Source organism: Phascolarctos cinereus, unplaced genomic scaffold (genome assembly GCF_003287225.1).
Source record: "Phascolarctos cinereus isolate Bilbo 61053 unplaced genomic scaffold, phaCin_HiC Scaffold_1;HRSCAF=81, whole genome shotgun sequence".
Classification (NCBI taxonomy): domain Eukaryota; kingdom Metazoa; phylum Chordata; class Mammalia; order Diprotodontia; family Phascolarctidae; genus Phascolarctos; species Phascolarctos cinereus.
The window spans coordinates 260,110,464-260,120,273 of NW_027555514.1; the positions used below are offsets into that span (position 1 = coordinate 260,110,464).

The following is a 9,810-nucleotide window of genomic DNA, read 5'->3' on the forward strand; positions in this document are numbered from 1 at the left end:
ATAAGTTTTATTGATATTTTTTATCTTTTATGTGATCATAATTTTCCTCAGTATCTCTCCTCTACCCCTCCCAGAAGGGACATTTTGTGCTAAAAATATATAATTTTTAAGACAAAAAAGAAGAAAATGATCAGAATAACTTTCAATAGTTGAAAAAGTGTGAAAATACGTGCAATGTTTAACATCTATGGACCTCACACCTCTTTGAAAGGGTGGGTTGGGAGTGTCTCCATACATGTATATGTATATGTTTGTGTATACACACATACATACATACACACACACACACACACACACACACACACACATATATATATATATATATATATATATATATACACATACATACATACATACATATCTTCTTTTAAGTCACAATTGATCTTTAAAATTTTGCAATACCAGTGATTTTCAAATTATCCCTCCTGGATATGTTTTTGGGCAGTTGATTTTGATCTAAACATCTTATATTTTATTCCATTTTGTGAATTTTTTATTCCTATGTTTTGCCTTTCTGTCTCATAAAGTCATTAATTTGTTTGGTATATTCTAGTTTTCAGGGAATCTATTACTTGGATGAGGATAACCAGTTTGTTTTCTAGGGTATTTATTCTGTATCTTTCCTACAGAATGTTTATTTCATTTAAAAATATTTTGCTTTATTTTTTCTAGGTATTTCTGTAGTGTTCATAGAAAATCAATTTTTTCCCCTTTGAGTTTCTACTGACAATTGTTTTGCTATTATTCTTTCCTTCTAGGCCAAATTTTGGGGCAATTTTGGATCTAACATATATGTAGTAGGTTGGTCTAGTTTTGTGTCATAGCCAGACTCCATCTGCACAGCACTTTTGAGTGGGGTAGTTGACTCTGCTTCATCTCATTCTAAGTCTTCTGGGTTCCTGCACTGATCTCTACCTCCTGATGTTTGCCCCCAACCCTGAATCTTAAAGAATCAGACCACTACACCTTTAGGGCTCTCTATGGCATCTCACAATGCAGTTCCAGGGACCTCAGATCCAAAAGGGCTGGGATCTCTTCATGTGAGGGCTGCCATTAACAAAGGCACACCACACTGGTTGCTGGTGCCCTAGTTATTCCAATGTCCCAGCTGTGGGTTTTCAACCACTCTGGCATTTTCTTGGGATGACTTCTATTCTGAGTGCCCAAAACCTATATGTTTCTCTGACCCATCTCTGGTTATACTAGGAGATATCATCAGGGTTGTTTGCCAATAGCTGCTGGGACTAAGGTACTGTATGACTCTTTTTTCTTCTTTGCAATCCTGTGGTGGAAGAGGTCACTATTGTTTCTCATCAAATTCCTTGATCATTATTTGTCATAGTGAGGTTTTTAATTTTTATCTGCCAGTGTGTGGGGTCTAAGATGCCTGCTTCTATTCAAGTTGCCATCTTGGCCAGACATCTTTTTGCTAGATTCTTAATAACTTCTAATGCCTTGAATCAAAGACTGCTGATTCAGTGACTCAGCTTTTTACTACACAAAGGAAAGATCAAGAAATGCATCTTTCTGTTAGGTATGAGTTCAGCAGTCCTCATATCTTCCCAATGGTCCCCAAATAGTTACTTGATTCATAATTTTGTCAATTAAAAACTTTAAAATTCTAAAGCAGTTACATATAAATGAGCTAACTGACCATAATGCCCTGTGGACAGTATCACTTCAGTCTGTTATGCCTTGAAATAGATTCTCTCAGTACATTCCTCTGAGAAGAACTTCTCTATATAGTCCTCAGAGCCTGTGTCTCACCTCCACATTTACCCGAGAGATTATGAATTTTATCAGTTTCCAATATAAAAATGTTCATTTTCTGCTGTTTTCAGCATCCAGGCCATTCATATGTGAAAGATACAATACCATATAAAAGGAATGGAAAACAAAATAGGTGACCACTGACTGGACAATGGAACAAGTTGTGGTGGGTATGTGAAGTTAAAGGTATATTATTGTACAAAATAATAACTATGAAGATTTTAGAGAATCATGGGAAGATTTATATAAACTGATGCAGAGATAGGAAAGCAAACTCAGGAAAAATATACACAATACATACTACCATGAGAATTGAAACAATGACAAAAAAAAAACAGTGAAACTAAAGGCTGGGTAATTATAATTACCAAGACTAGTCCCAAAGAAGAGATCAGAAAATGAACCTCCTTCCATCTTTGCAGAGGTGAAGCATTACATATACTGTCAGATTCAGCTAATATTGTAGAAATGCTTTGTTTTCCCTCTTTGCTATGGAGATTTTTCTCTAGGTAGGAGATGATGAATTGAAGAGTGATGATTGATGATTGAGAAGTGAAGGTGATAAACAAATTTAAAATATCAAGATATGAAAAAGCCCTTTGCTTGATGAGTCATTTGCAGATGAAGTAAGATAAGCCTAAATCATGTGGAGGGGGAGGGGGAGAGGGAGATTCTAGTATTCAAACTATATAAATTATACCAAAGTCACAGAATCACAGAAAAGTGAAATGGAAAGAAATTTGGAAAATGGAAATTACCACAGAGGTAATATAATCCAACACTCTCATTTTTGTACACAGAAGCAAACTGATGCCAAGGAAGGCTAAGTAACTTACACAAAGTCATACAGATAGTACAAATCAGAGCCAGGATTTGAACCTATGTACTTTCATTCCAAATTCATCATTCTTTTCCCTACCCCATGATGCTGAGGCCCATAGAGTTTATGTGCCTTAAATTTTTCCACCATGTATTGACTAAACCCAAGATTCAATTCACTCAAGTCATTATATTATTTTGATTCAGTTGACCATGAATTCAATTTAAAAGCTAGGTGCTTAGTGACTGATGATTGAGTAGATTAGAAAGATAAATTAGATTGATAGATTAATTAGATTAGATTGATTTTCAGATTGAGAATCATATTGATAGATAAAGGAAATAGAGGAGATGATAGATAGATAGATATAGATGTAGATAGATAGATATAGATAGATAGATAGATAGATAGATAGATATAGATGTAGATAGATAGATAGATATAGATAGATAGATAGATAGATAGATAGATAGATAGATAGATAGATAGATAGATATAGATGTAGATGTAGATAGATAGATAGATATAGATAGATAGATAGATAGATAGATAGATAGATAGATAGTAGGGGGGATAGGAAAAATGGCAGTAGAAAGATAGGTTTAGAGTCAAATAAACTGGGTTCATAACTTTATTCTGTCACTTATTACCTTTACGACTTTGGAAAAATTGTATAAACTTTCTGGGTTTTAGTTTTCTCACCTACTACATGAGGTTGATGGGCTAGATGGATTTTGAGAGAGAGAGAGAGAGAGACAGAGAGAGAGAGACAGAGAGAGACAGAGAGAGAGACAGAGAGAGACAGAGAGAGAGAGAGAGAGAAAGAGAGAGACAGAGACAGAGACAGAGACAGAGAATAGATAAATAGATCTATAGATTATATTAAGCTATTTATATCCACTGAAAAGAAATCTGCAAAATGATCAGAGTACAAAAATGTTGGTGTGCAAAACATGGTGGATTTCAAACTAGAGAATCTGGGTTTTCATCCTGTATCTGCTACTTATGACCTTGGGCAGAATTCTTAATGGTTCATTTTCCTCATCTATACACTGGACTAACTCTGTAAGATCCTTACTGCAGCCCTTTCACTTGCTTCTTTCCTCAGTATCTAATTTCTGAGGGAAGTATATTTCAGCAATAAAAACACATGTTGGTTTTAGTGAGTTTTGCTTATCTATTTTGTCTTTTTAAAATGAATTGATCTGTTGCATGGTTAGTTGATCAAGTGACACGTTTGGCCATTTTTTGACTGCATAGATATTTAATTCATTTTGTCAAAACTGACTATGAAGATGGATCCAGTTATACAGCCAGGCACATTCTCTGCTAATCTTGAACATCGACTGCGTCATCTCTGTACTCAATATACTATCTTAGCTATTGTGAAAATGGCAAAGCTGCAACACAAAGGGTTTGTTTTGCCCCAAATGTAATTGATGTTTAGTTGACTGGCTTGATGAAATTATTTACTGACTTAATCAGTGAAATTTTTAAAATAACTTAAATAATACCCATTCTAAAAGGTTGAGCTTTTGGATATAGCAATTGATTTTTTTCTCCAAATGCTCTAAGAACCAGTGACAGATATTAGAAAAACAGCTGTTTTTCTCATCTGGTTCTTACTCTACATTCCAAAGATTTGCCTAAGAACTGCAAATCCTTACCTTGAGGTAAAGAGTTACTTTGAATGGATAGTCCAGTGACTTTCTTCCTATGCTAAACTTGCTGATTTCCTAATGTTGTTTGGACATCTGGAAATCTTTACCTTAAAGCCAATGAAAAAGGCACAAGTTTATCTTAATTTCTCATACTTGATTCTTTGCTTATACAGATTATTATATTTATAATGCAACATGCAAATAATAAATATCCATTACTGTCTTTTTTCAAACTACAAAGTTGGATGCTTATTTAACCGGTTATTAATCAATTCCATGTCAATATACATCCTCTTAAAATCCATTTTTTTTCCTCTCCAGTTACAATATTGTCTTTAAAGACCTACTCTATTGTTTGGCAGCTTTCTCTAGAACAAAATTATAGGGAGTGGTTTTCAGTCTGCTATGTTAGAACTCAGAGCTTAGGTTTACCACAAGTTTGCTGGGTTTGCATATTTTAATTCTCCATAACTTTGGAAGGAAATTTAAACTAAAAACTTGAAGTTTTAATAAATTACATTAGTAGCCCAGACAAATATCATATAACCATATTTATTTATTCATTTTTAAATTGCATGTGTAATGCTATATGTTATAGGATAAATGTTACATATTATATAATAAATATGAAATATTATATTTATTTATTTCAGAGCCAAATATCCATAGGTGGTTACCTTCTCCAAAAGCAATGTGGAGCAGTGGAAAGTACGAGAGATTTGAGGGCAGAGCACCTCAGTTCAGTGTTGGCTCCCACTTACTTTGAGCAAATCATTGAATCTCTCCGGGCCTCTTTAAATTTGCTCATATGTAAAATAGGGATATTGGAATAGATGACCTGTCAGGTCCTTCTATCTGTGATCTTATGATCTTAGATCCATGGAACTGAGAAAGGGTTGGGTTTTTTTTATGTGTGTTCTAACGTATTCTTGTGCCCATTTCCCCATAATTTAATACTGAAAAGCATCTCATTTGTGTCATAATCCATATCAGTTTGCTAAGCATCTTTGTTTTTGTTTTTGAAGAACCTTCCATGGATTGATTATTTACTTACTCCAGTTCCTCAAATGGTCCCTTCCAAATAGTTTACACCTGTGCCTTGCACGTAGCTTCATAAAGGTTTGTTAAATTTAAACTGTCCTGAATTCAGGGTGCAGTGTGGGGGTTGGGATATAGATCTTAGAATTACTAGAAATGATATCACATTTCTTGCTAAAATTACTTTCCTTTACTAGTGACATTTGGATACCTATAGGAACAGCATCTTGGAATAAGGACTCATTATCTAGTTGGGTATGCCCAATCATTACTCAACCTGCTAGGAGTCCCATACTTTATGTGGGTCTTCAGGTGGTACAACTGAGGAGGAAAATACAATAAGAAGAAATCATGACCTATGTGTTCATATTTAATTTAGGAGGCTTACCATCATTAGGACATTAACAAAGGTATGCTGAGGAACCTCATTTGCTCTTGACTTATAAAAGGAGAGCTGTTTCTATTTAAACATAATGAACCTGATCTAAGTCAAAAGAATATCAAGATAATTTATCTAGCATCTTGCCCCTCTTCTTTGGCCTGCCAATTAAATAGGCAATATGCATGGAAATTAAATATACTAGCAAGATTCTTCTTTTCCACTGATTTTCAGGGACCAAATTAAATTAGTTTTATGTCATCAGAATAACTCCTGTTTTCCCAAGTTGCCACAGAAATGCTGCTTTATGTTCTTCAGTGAGATGAAGGTCTCTGTGATGTCATTTATGCCTATAGTATCGATATCAAAGAGGGCTTGGCCAGAGAACTTAATACTCAGAAAGAGATAAGTGAAACAATAAACACATGGAGAGAAGGGGGTTTGGGAAAGGGGAATAAAAACTTCTAGCTCCAGATCAATTCACAGGATCAGAAATAAAGCAAAGCAATTAAAATTAAGGAAATCAAAACACTTATCCATAAGTAGGTTAGCTATAGAAGTCTCTTGGCTATGGTTTAGCTCAAAATAATCAGGGGAAGAAAAAAGCCACAGGCATCCACAGCCCTGAAATCACACTTTACTGGGGGTCATCATGTTACCATCTCTAAAAAATGATGGGGAAAAATAAACCGCACACTTTGACTTCATAGTGAATTTGTGTTATAAAATAGCCACGTCCCCATTTAAAATATCAAGCAGTCACTGCATATTTTGTCCACAGAATCCCACTTCCAGGCACGCAAACTATTGAGATTAAAAGTCCACAGGCATGGTGTTCTGTGAACCTTTCCATCTTTGGCCCAAAGAATCAGCCTTCTTTACCGATGATCTGCCCTTTGTTTTCAGGGCTTCAGATCTATACATTAAATCTTTACAACCATACTCCCTCCCCTCCCTTACCCTCCCCTCCCCTGCCCTCCATGGTAACTTTATTTGGAGGCTTAAGAAGTGCTAAAAGTCAGCTAAGAATCACTAGAAGGAGAAATAAACAAATAAAACATAAACAACCAAAAGAACCCGGAATTCATAATCCTGCTAGACTTGGGGTAACTCAGAAACATTTCCCTGTAAACATCAATGAAAGAGTCAAAGCATTTCATTACCAATATTCATGCAGAAAGGCAGATATTCATTGTAAGAAAAAAAGTCATCTGTGTTTAGAAACATCCATTCGAGAAGCAAAACTTAAAAAAAAAAACATACAAACACCAAGACAAAGTATACAAGCTCTTAAACATGTCTCCCCCAACTTCTGTCCTCAAACAAGTAAGAAAATGTAGCTTTCAACCTGGCTCCAAGTTTTCTAGTTCTTCTATCCCCATCCCTCCCCCAATTCATGCCTTTTGCTCCGACCGACCGAAGGTTTATTAGTCTGCAGCAACGTGCGGGACAATTACTGAAAACCATACCTTTTCATCCAGGGCTTTGTCACAGGAGCCCTCAAAAGCTGAGACGTAATTACACTAAATATTCAACCCAAGCAGGGGAAAAAAAAAAAGTTTGCAGGTGTGGAGAGGAGGAGGAAGAGGAGGAGGAGGGGGGAAGGTTACTGCTCTGTGACTGTCACTTCTTGGAAAACCTTCTTTCTTCTTTCCACTCCATAGCCCAGTTAGGAGGAAGAAAAAAAAAAAAAGGTTTCCCTCAATGAACACAATCCAGGCTGACACCCACATTAGATCATATGGTAATGATATGTCTCCTGTATTGTAGCCAGAAACTTTATCGGGCTTTTTTTTTTCATTTACTTTATTTCTTTTTCATCTGTTTAGCATCCTGCACTGCTTGCGCTGAAAAGCTGAACAACTTGGCTTGTGATTCATCTTACTTAGTACATTCATTTCCTTTAAGGAAAAAAAAAAGATTTTAACTGAAGGATTGGCTTTATTTCCTCCTCATCTTTTCCTTCTTTCTCGGTTTTTAAGTAACATTTATCAGGCTGAAAGAAGGACTCCCCCCCCCCCCTTATTCACAGTAACTGGAAGCCTAGCAGATAGTGCAACATTCATCTTGTACTTATCCTAAATGTGTTCTGCATCAAATATGTGAGTAACCTTCAGTTAAAAAAAAATGCTAATCTCCTCTTGCTTCACTCTACCATTTTTTTTAACAGAAACTCAAGTACTACCTCTTACATGCTATGGGGGCATTTTTATATATTTTGAGTGGTTACCTAAAGGATGCTGGAAGGAAGCCAGAGTTTTATATGAAAAGCCTTTCACTTATTATTTTCATTATTCAAATTATTCTGACATTTATGACCAGAAATGTTTCATAGAAAACAACACAACCTTAAAAGTGTATCCCCCTCTTTCCCTCTAGCCCTTGCCTTCCCAATGTAAAAAGCACAATAGATCTAACGTCATCCTTGTCTCCCCACAAAAAAAAAATCATCTAGCTGTGAGCAGCAGGATTGCTATAGAACATATATATCCTAGGAGCTGATCACATGTTGCTCAATGGCTGGGGAGGTGGGTTGGAAGAGAATGTAGTAATTATTTTTTAAAATGAACCCAGAACTTTGTTCAGACTTAGATACAGATATCCAGGAGCTTTCCAAACATCAGAAAAGGGAGAAAAGAATCCAAATCTCCAAGAAGATATTTACTTAGCCCCTGAGAAACACTAAGAACATTAGTAACAACTCCCTGGTTCCAAATGCTTTGAGTTTTCTCTTTAAAGTTTGAAAAGTTCGCATCTCTGTGTTTTGACTTGCATCTTTCTGCCTGCCCCTAGGCTGTGACCAGGTGCAAACCTGAAGTAAAGTTCTTTGAAACATGAAAGGATGTATCCCTCTTTTCCTCTATGACATTCCCCACCACCAACATGAAAGAGACAGAGACAGAGATGAAGACAGAGACAGGGAGATAGCTAGACAGAGGGGAGGCGCTCTACAATCTCCTGGTCCAACACGGTAGAATTAAACTCAGGTGGGGAGGATATGGAGGTAGAGTGGGTTTCTAACACTTTATATTTATATTCTCTCTTTTTAAAAAGATTTCTGTGTAAATCCCACCCTGCCACCCAGAAGAAAGTAGCAGAGCTGCCCTCCCCCCTCCTCTGCCCTGCTCCTTCTCAAATTGTTTTCTATGCCATTTTGTGTATTTGGGTTCTTGTTAGGTATGTATCAGTATTTCCTATGAGCAGCATATTCACCATCTACAAGGGCCTAGAAAAAGATAGGTTTTCATTGGCCTGAGGAAGAACTGAAGACTGAGTGAAAATTTTAGCATCTCAACTTCAGAGTTATCTAGTCCCATCCCTGAACTCCCACATTCCCTTCTGTGGCAACATTTAACTTCAAGCTTTCTCACTAACAAAAAGTGCTTTCAAGAAGGGTAAAAAATTAATGATGGTATGTGATAGATCTGCGAAAGAATTGAGAGATCGTCTAGACCAACACTCTCATTCTAAAAAGGAGGAAACTGAGGACCAAGGAGGCAAAGTGGTTTAACCTAGGCCACACAGACAGAAGATAATGGAATCAGAATCCTAACAGGATGCAGTCTGATCCCCGCTGGGAGGAGAAGGGTGGAGTACAACAATCTGATGGGTTTGTCTCTTAGCAAGAATAAACACTTGATATCCATTTGGTGTCCATGTGATTTCCAGAGAATATGATTCCAGAGAATAAGGCCCCCAAACATTTTGGGTGGACCCCCTATAGTGGATCTACAAGGAGATATAGACAGTGATCACAGGATGGTCATGTATAGATAGGAATTGTGGAAGGAATACCTAATTCTAGGAGAGCATGGAATCATTAGTGTACTGGAAAGTAGTTTTATAAATAAAACAGCATTATAGAGATGATAATGATGATAGTGATGATTATAATATTAATAATTATTAACAATTTAGTGCATACCATGTATCAGGCCTTGTATTAGCGCTGGGGATACAAAGAGAGGCCAGAAAAAAAGAAACACCAACTAGTCCCTACCGTCAAGGAGCTTACAATCTAATAGCAAAGGCAACATGAGAGCAAATATAAACAAAGCAAGCTCTGTATAAGATAAAGAGGAGATAATTAACCTAGAGACAGTACTAGAATAAAGAGGAGTTGAGGAAGGCTTCCTGTAGAA

The 9,810-nt window shown here is 36.4% G+C and overlaps 1 protein-coding gene across 1 annotated transcript in view; it reads right to left on the reverse strand.

Annotated features, from left to right (window-relative positions):
* DCN (decorin) overlaps window positions 1-7,539 on the reverse strand; it is a 54,940-nt gene extending 47,401 nt beyond the window's left edge. Inside the window, exon 1 of the mRNA XM_021006426.2 lies at window positions 7,138-7,539. The gene's annotated coding sequence lies outside the window, so the exon portion shown is untranslated. The remainder of the gene's footprint in view (window positions 1-7,137) is intronic.
* Window positions 7,540-9,810: the final 2,271 nt, after the last annotated feature.